The following is a 10,242-nucleotide window of genomic DNA, read 5'->3' as shown; positions in this document are numbered from 1 at the left end:
CATGGGTTTAGTTAAGGAACAGCCCCAGCATTTTCCTGGTGTGAAAACGGGAAACCATGGAAAACCATCTTCAGGGCTGCCAACAATGGGGATCGAATCCACTATCTCCCGAATGTGAGCTCATAGCTGCGCGACCCTAACCGCATGGCCACTGGCTCGGTCCTTCCCTCACTAATGGCAGCCCTGAATGATCTTATTTGGATGTTATGATGTTATATACTTTATAAAGGTGAATATTCATACCAATTCCTGAGTCTCAAAGAAACTTTTGAACACAATTCTTCTTCTTGATTTTGTTCATATGAGACAAATTCCGAACTGGAAATTTCCATTATGAAAAGTTCTTGTGCAGCGCCTATTACACAAAACTTAATTAGAAAACAAGACAATATCAGATATCTTTTGTGATTTCAATAAACCTTATTTCTTCCTTCTTTCACATAACTGTTATTGTTTTATTAATTCTTTTATAACTAAAAGTAAAAGGAAACAGCAATGATTTTATAAGAGTACAAAATAAATATGGATGAAATTGCTTAAAAAACTAACAAAAATATCTTAAAGAATAGGAACAAATATTTCCAGTAAGTTACACTCGACTCTCGATTAACCGGAATAATGTAGCGTTAAGGCTTCCCAGATAAGTAAAATCATGGTTAACCCACAAAAAGTTAAAAATAGAACAGGTGTACTGAAAGTACAGTTAAAATGATACTACTGTATTGTTTTTTATTAACTTACACAATATGTAGCAGTAAAAGTAGCACCTAGCACAATTAATAAATGGAAAAATAAACAGCACTTTTTGTTGAAACTAATAAGGCAAAGAAAAATATTCAGTGTACCTAACTTTAGTGTTTCTGAAGATAATCAGTCATGGTTTTCTGCTTTTGTACCAAGAAACACGTTTTCTTTATTTTGCTTCTCAAGTTTCTCAAAACGAGTATTTCGGTGATGAAAGCATCATCCTGGTAATATTATGCCAACCCTTTGTAATTCTGTATTATAGTTACTGTAACTCCTAACACTCAAGCATTTTTAGTGTTTTTGATATCGCGGTTGATCTGATTACGGTAAATCGAGAGTTGAGTGTTCTAATGTAATACTGATGCTATGTTACTTGAACATCCAGGCTTCAGGAAATCATAATTGATTTTGTTTTGATATAGACACAATCATTTTTTTTTTACACATATTTTTACTAACACATCGAAGGTTTCTCAATGACTCGAACGATGGAAAAGTAGTAAGGTTGGGAAGATGTGGCTGCGTGAAAATGGGAAACTACAGAAAACTATTTTCAGGGCTGCCGACAGTGAGATTTGAACCCACTATCTCCTGAATGCAATCTCATAGCTGCGCGACCCTAACCACACAGCCAACTCTTCCTGTTCATTTTGTTAAACACATCGCTTTCTCTTCATTTCATTGCCTCATCATCATTAGCAACAGCATCTTTGAGAGGTGGTTACGAAATAACACAAATATTCTGCACAGAAAAATATATTTCACACTTCTCTGACATATTGCATACAGAGAAAAATTGGAACTTTTCCTTCAAGATAGTTGTCCATCTGTTGTTTCTGGAATATGCAAAATGCTTTTTCTTAGTGGATATGAGCAGATCTGATTATGGATTAATCTTGCTATATGAGACTGGATATAAAACACCATAGTATATACTTCATCACCAAGAACAAATTCAGATTTATAAAGGATTTGTTATTGATTCATTTTAGACAGTTGTGACACCTTAGATCATACATACATTCATACATTTATATAATTAGAATCTATCTAATTTAATCTATGCTATTTAAAGATTCTGACAGTATTTGTAATATGACATTTAGTTTTCATCTTTTTTGAGGGACTGTATAATTTCTTGCTTCTTTCAAACATGTAGTGTTTTGACATTGATGCTTTCATGGCCCGTACTTGTAGACATGAAATGGGCTTTTGGGTTTATGCCGCATCAAGAAAACAAAGTGAAACTCTTTGTGTCTTCCTGATGAACAGTCAAGATTTTCTTCTGAAGATACACAGCAAAGTTCTATGCGAAACGTAAAGAGTTTCACCTTATTTTCTTGACACGGCATAAACCCAAAAACCCATATTATGCCTGTTTAGTGTTTTATTATTTCTCATTTCCTTATGACTAAAAGTAAAAGATTAAATAAACAGCAATGTTTCGATTTCAATATGAATGAAACTGCTTAAGAAACTAACAAATGTATCTTAAAGAATAGAAACAAATACTTCTAGTACAGTACATAATTATGATGATGATGATGATGTTAACACAACAGAAACTCAAACAAATTTGCAATAATAATTTTTTTTTATTAGATTCTAAAGACAAAAATCATTTAATTAGCATGAACTCAGGGTTACCCACACTGCGAGTGCTACCTAAGATTCATAAACAGGATATCCTGATTAGACCCATAGTAAATTTCAGGAATAGTCTGATTTATATAGCGGCAAATTGTATATACATTTTTTTAAAGGAACACTTCAAATTTAATAGCTCATCAGGTTTGGACAATACTGTACATTTTTGTAATAAAACAAAAAACATTAAATTATTGGACACGAACACAACACATAGCTTTGATGTTGAGGATATGTATACTGTACATATATACCAATTAATGAAACAATAAACATTGTAAGGAGGAATTTAACACAACACAGCAGATTAAATAAGGTAGAAATACAAGAATTTATAACAATACTGACTTCCATATTGGAAAACAATTACTTATGTTTAGCAATAATAATATTTATAAACAGTCAAAAGGACTAGCAATGGGCTCACTGGCATCTGGAATTTTGGTGAATATTTATATGGACAAATTACAACTTAGTGTAAAAATAGTAAATAAAGGGACTAGACAAGTGGTTTAGATACATAGATGACATATTTGTGATCATCAATGAACAAGAAGTAAAACCTGATAAACTTTTAAAACAGTTGAACGCTCTAGATCAACATATTCAGTTCACATTAGAATAGGAAGATAATGAAACTTTAAATTTATTTCGATTTAATGGTCATTAGATGTAACAACCAGTTTGAATATAAAATAAATAGTAAAAAACAAGTCTTACATTACTGATCAGCCTGAGGAGGTTATCGCTGAAAAGAGGAACATCTAAAGATCTGCAGTCAAATTTTAAATGGGCAAGTACCGTTTAGAAGAGGTGGAAGTATTGGGCTTAATGGTAGGGGTATGTGGCTCTATAAGTAGGATTTTTATGAATTTCTGGAACAGATTCAGCTTACAGAAGCCCAGAATCAATCTTTTGGTAATCGTCACTTTATGAAGATCTTTATCAATTTTAAAATCACATCTGTATTCACAGTAGCTCCATTTAATGTCCTAATGTATTGTTTTTTAATTTTTGTTGTATTTACCAATGATTCATGCTAATAATGGTATATTGTGTTATTAATTATTCAAATTTAATTTTGTTATTTTTTTGATGTAGTTAAACTTTGTCCTTGTGGCAATCCAAAATGTCTGAAAAGTCATTGAGTTTCTCAATAAATAAATAAATAAATAAATAAATAAATAAATAATAGCACTATGAAGATTCCTGTATCTAAGAAGAATTTTAATAAGGAAATAAAAATAATCCACCAAATTGATTATAATAATGGATACTTCATTCATTTCATTACTAGAATAATGAATAAAATTAATAATAGACCAAGAACAACTTTATCTAAAGGTCAAAAAGAAAAGAAAAATAAATACACAGTTTTGATGTTTAGAAATAAGCATTCATAACAATTATCGAAAAACAAACATAATGAAATTGCATACAGGACTAATAACAACAGTAAAAAAAAATTCTAATAGCATAGAGACTAACAGTAAAAATCACAAAAATCAGGAATATATGCACTGACATGCCAAACATGTAAACAACAATACACTGGGCAGTCAGGGAGGAGTCTGGTGGTCCGGTTAAACGGAAAAGATATTCAGCAATAGGGAACATATGAAAGACAACAGTTGTAAGTTTACAGATATAGAACATGATATGAAACTTGCAGATTCAGCCCAGCAAGATAGATTTATGAATGTTCTTGAGAGTTTTGAAATTTATCTGGCACAAAGGAATAATAGAAAACAGTACAGAAGAGAATTAGCATCTCAATACTTTAAAAGAAAAGACAAAAGTAAAAGAAAAGATAGATGCATAAATAAAAATATCAAAAGATGGACAGTGGTGTATAGTGCCAAATGAAGTGGTGTACAGAAAACTGGAGCCCATCATAGATACTAAATGGAAGAAGAGGATTTCCTGGTTGTTCTTGGTCACATTATGAGAACACCAGAAACCAGATCATCAAGAAAAATTATAGAGAGGGACTCTGGAATCTGAAGCAACACGTAGGATGGATTAAGGAAATTAGACAGGATATAGATGAACTAGAAATAACTCTGGATGATTTGCAAAACAAAACAGAAAATTTAAAGAAACTGAAAAACAAAGATAAGATTTAAACCAAAAGGGTATTTACAGATGAGGAGCAACAGAAAAGATCAGAACGAATGAAAAGCTACAGTGCAATTTGGAAAGAAAACTTATCGAAGAACATGACCAGAAAATGATTGACTGAAGTTGTCCAATGAGGCATAAAAGAAAAAGAACATGATTTCACTAACAGTTCATGGGTTTTTCATTGTAGGTTAAGAAGATCGTCTTGGGGCTGGCATACAAGTGAACTTTTTTTTTTTTGCCTCATCATATCAACACCATAGCAAGAAGAAGGACTCAGCATTATTAATATAAACATAGGCATTTTTAAGTTATTATTAAAATATCAATTTGAATTATGTTTTAAACAACATTTCAAATACCAGCTCGTAATATAATCTTATAAAATAATTACTATACCAGGAATAGTGATGGGAACTGTAATGAATAAGTTTTAGGGTATTAGCATGAACAATTTTTCTCTCAGAAGAAGATTTTAGACTACAACAAGGAACAGAACTGTTGGCATTTTAATGTGGATTTTTATATGGACAATTTATTTTCATGTGAATGTTTGTTTTGACGTTATTATGCGTTGTAGATTTATGTTCTCTTCAGCGATTTTGAGATTTTATTAGTTACTGAAGAAGAGAATACATCTGTTCTCGAAACACGTACAATGCTACGATGTAGTAAATAAGTAAATGTATACTATTGAATATTATTTGTATTGACAGGTGGACCATATTTTAACCCTATTACACAGGTTTACTAGTCAATACGGCAAACCTCTCCACACTGTTCATATGGAGCGAGGACATATGCCACTGTTGATGGAGATTCATCCATCAGAGGGGGACATTAAGATCTGAACAGACCCTTGGTCTTATTCAATAGGAGTAGGCTATGTTCCAACACTGGGTTTCACACTCTCCCTGCATCATCATTATCCTCCCACATCCAGACATGCAGGTCGCCCATGGATGTCAAACAGAAAGATCTGCAGCAGGCAAGCAGAACATGTCCTCCCTTGAACACTCCCGGTTCAAAAAGCTATACACTAAATAAATAAATAAATAAATAAATAAATAAATAAATAAATAAATAAATAAATAAATAATGGATTCCAGCGTGAACTTCAAAAGCGTGCAGTTGTTAACGAAGGAATTGCAAGTAATATATGTAACTGTTCGTTTTGAAAATTCCTTAACAGGGACTGTATATTTTAAAAGAATTCCAGACATCTTCAACTCAATTTATCACAAAGAACAAGGTATATTAAGGATTCAAGACAGCCACAGAAACTTAAAGAGACACCTGTTCTGCAACTACAATTATTTTATAATAGCAGAGGATATACTGTAGTAGTTAGTGCGGCTGACACATAGGCAGTGCCTTGGTGGCAGGGAGAGAACAGGCAGCAAAATATGGATAATTATTATACTAAATCCCATTGATGGTTCATGTTTGTGGGTTACTGTAGTCACGTCCTAGTTCGTGAACCATGGGCAACGGCTGAGTTACTATGGAATGGGAGTGGGCATCTCGGACATATTCTGAGTCCTGGCCCTCCTTGTGCTCAGGCGGCTAGGACTATACAATCCACCGGTGGTCCATAACCCGTTAGAGGAGAGATCCTCACTTGGACTATGTGTAAGTAGGGTAGCATCCTGCTTCATGAATCTACCGAGCTCAGAACATTTTAAGCAAGCCTCGGACCTATGGGAGTAACGGAGTCCCACTCCCATTTGACAGGTGAGGGACTCCTTGGAAACAACTTGGCGAACGAAATGGAATTCGATGGGGAGCTATCAATATTAATGGGGCTTACGGAAGAAAGAAAGTAGAACTGGCTGAGTCAGCAAAGAGGATGCATCTGGATGTGCTAGGAGTAAGTGATATTCGGGTAAGGGGAGATAATGAGGAAGAGATAGGAGATTATAAAGTGTACTTCACGGGTGTTAGAAAGGGAAGGGCAGAGTCTGGGGTAGAGCTCTTTATCAGGAATACCATTGCACGGAACATAGTTTCTGTTAGGCACGTAAATGAGCGAATGATGTGGGTAGATTTGTCGGTTGGAGGAATTAGGACTAGAATTGTGTCCGTGTATTCACCATGTGAGGGTGCGAATGAGGATGAAGTTGACAAGTTTTATGAACCATTGAGTGACATTGTGGTCAGGGTCAACAGCAAGGATAGAATAGTGCTAATGGGCGATTTCAATGCGAGAGTTGGGAATAGAACTGAAGGATACGAAAGGATGATTGGTAAATGTGGGGAAGATATGGAAGCTAATGGGAATGGGAAGCGTTTGCTGGACTTCTGTGCTAGTATGGGTTTAGCTGTTACGAATACATTCTTCAAGCATAAGGCTATTCACCGCTACACATGGGAGGCTACGGGTACCAGATCCATAATAGACTATATCTTAACAGACTTCGAATTCAGGATATCTGTTAGGAATGTACGAGTTTTCCATGGATTTTTCGATGATACAGACCACTATCTGATCTGTAGTGAACTAAGTATCTCTAGGCCTAGGGTAGAGAAAGTGAAATCTGTCTGCAAACGAATAAGGGTAGAAAATCTCCAGGACGAGCAAATTAGACGGAAGTACATGGATATGATTAGTGAGAAGTTTCGAACAGTAGATAGTAAGCAGGTTCAGGATATAGAAAGTGAATGGGTGGCATACAGGGATGCTGTAGTAGAAACAGCAAGGGAATGCCTAGGAACAACTGTGTGTAAAGATGGGAAAAGGCGAACATCTTGGTGGAATGATGAAGTGAGAGCAGCTTGTAAACGTAAAAAGAAGGCTTATCAAAAATGGCTCCAAACAAGGGCCGAGGCAGACAGGGATTTGTACGTAGATGAAAGAAACAGAGCGAAACAAATAGTTGTTGAATCCAAAAAGAATTCCTGGGAAGATTTTGGTAACAACTTGGAAAGGCTAGGTCAAGCAGCAGGGAAACCTTTCTGGACAGTAATAAAGAATCTTAGGAAGGGAGGGAAAAAGGAAATGAACAGTGTTTTGAGTAATTCAGGTGAAGTCATAATAGATCCCAGGGAATCACTGGAGAGGTGGAGGGAATATTTTGAACATCTTCTCAATGTAAAAGGAAATCATCCTGGTGGTGTTGTGAACAGCCAAGCAAATGGGGAGGAGGAAAATAATGTTGGTGAAATTATGCTTGAGGAAGTGGAAAGGATGGTAAATAAACTCCATTGTCATAAGGCAGCAGGAATAGATGAAATTAGACCTGAAATGGTGAAGTATAGTGGGAAGGCAGGGATGAAATGGCTTCATAGAGTAGTAAAATTAGCATGGAGTGTTGGTAAGGTACCTTCAGATTGGGCAAAAGCAGTAATTGCACCTATCTATAAGCAAGGGAACAGGAACGATTGCAACAACCATCGAGGTATCTCATTGATTAGTATACCAGGCAAAGTATTCACTGGCATCTTGCAAGGGAGGGTGCGATCAGTCGTTGAGAGGAAGCTGGATGAAAACCAGTGTGGTTTCAGACCACAGAGAGGCTGTCAGGATCAGATTTTCAGTATGCGCCAGGTAATTGAAAAATGCTACGAGAGGAATAGACAGTTGTGTTTATGTTTCGTAGATCTAGAGAAAGCTTATGACAGGGTACCGAGGGAAAAGATGTTCGCTATACTGGGGGACTATGGAATTAAAGGTAGATTATTAAAAGCAATTGAAGGCATTTATGTTGACAATTGGGCTTCAGTGAGAATTGATGGTAGAATGAGTTCTTGGTTCAGGGTACTTACAGGGGTTAGACAAGGCTGTAATCTTTCACCTTTGCTGTTCGTAGTTTACATGGATCATCTGCTGAAAGGTATAAAATGGCAGGGAGGGATTCAATTAGGTGGAAATGTAGTAAGCAGTTTGGCCTATGCTGACGATTTGGTCCTAATGGCAGATTGTGCCAAAAGCCTACAGTCTAATATCTGGGAACTAGAAAATAGGTGCAATGAGTATGGTATGAAAATTAGCCTCTCGAAGACTAAATTGATGTCAGTAGGTAAGAAATTCAACAGAAGTGAATGTCAGATTGGTGATACAAACCTAAAACAGGTTGATAATTTCAAGTATTTAGGTTGTATGTTCTCCCGGGATGGTAATATAGTAAGTGAGATTGAATCAAGGTGTCGTAAAGCTAATGCAGTGAGCTCGCAGTTGCGATCACCAGTATTCTGTAAGAAGGAAGTGAGCTCCCAGACGAAACTATCTTTACATCGGTCTGTTTTCAGACCAACTTTGCTTTACGGGAGCGAAAGCTGGGTGGACTCAGGATATCTTATTCATAAGTTAGAAGTAACAGACATGAAAGTAGCAAGAATGATTGCTGGTACAAACAGGTGGGAACAATGGCAGGAGGGCACTCGGAACGAGGAGATAAAGGCTAATTTAGGAATGAACTCGATGGATGAAGCTGTACGCATAAACCGGCTTCGGTGGTGGGGTCATGTGAGGCGAATGGAGGAGGATAGGTTACCTAGGAGAATAATGGACTCTGCTATGGAGGGTAAGAGAAGTAGAGGTAGACCAAGACGACGATGGTTAGACTCGGTTTCTAACAATTTAAAGATAAGAGGTATAGAACTAAATGAGGCCACAACACTAGTTGCAAATCGAGGATTGTGGCGACGTTTAGTAAATTCACAGAGGCTTGCAGACTGAATGCTGAACGGCATAACAGTCTATAATGATAATGTATGTATGTATGTATGTATGTATGTATGTATGTATGTATGTATGTATGTAAATCCCATTGTTACTAGCTCAAGTCAAGGCCTGGAAGTGGAGGCCTCACCCACACATGCTAGAGAGGCATCCATGGTTCCTCCACATGGGTGACACGCTGGTTCAGGTAACGTGGAGCTGGTGACTGAGGTGAAGGCTCACTGCAGGGTGCTGGAACCAACATATCACTTTGCCCTACGTACCCTGGACGAGCCGCGGTTTGGGAAAGGGGCGATCCCAACTTAGGGAGAAAGTCATGATAATGCCAAATGGAGACCACGTGAGTAGGCCTACTGAAGGGGGAACAAACCTGGCCAGGTTCAGGCCAGGGGCAGATCACTGGATGGACGACTGAGGGGCATGGTCTCTGCTGCGGAGAGCCTGAGTTGCGGGAGGACAATGTCTGGTTGTATGCCTCACCATGGATGGTGAGAACAACGCTCAGGACCCTAGAAGGGGCAAAAACTCTATGACTGATTGAAATATGGATGCTTATAAAGAACCCATCTCAAAAATTTTGACATCAAGGGAAGCCAAGGAAGCTCCAGTAGAGCAGATCCGGGAGCAAACCCAAGCAGAAGTCCCAATTAGACAGGCTGTCGCCGACTCAAAATAAGAAATGACAACAGAAGCTCCAGTAGCAAGGGCATCCATAGGATAGTTTGTAAGTGGGGGCTAGACCTGTGAATATGTAGTACTTTTTAATATTTTAGAAGATAAATGGGGACTTGTATTCCACAGTAGAATACCACACACAGTATCACCTACCACTTCTACGTAATGCCAATTTTAAAATCATTTTCTTGAAAGAAAAACACCTGACTATATTACATTTTATCTTTTCCTGAGAGCTAGGGAGGGGGGGCATTGGAGCCCATGTCCAGTAGAGCAGAGTGCTATCAGAATCAATCAACACGATATCAAACTTCTAACACAAGAGTGGAGAGTGCTGAATGGCACTTCATTTGATAAGACAGGAAGGAAAG

Source organism: Anabrus simplex, chromosome 11 (genome assembly GCF_040414725.1).
Source record: "Anabrus simplex isolate iqAnaSimp1 chromosome 11, ASM4041472v1, whole genome shotgun sequence".
NCBI classification, from domain to species: domain Eukaryota; kingdom Metazoa; phylum Arthropoda; class Insecta; order Orthoptera; family Tettigoniidae; genus Anabrus; species Anabrus simplex.
Note: the sequence above shows the minus strand (reverse complement) of the source record.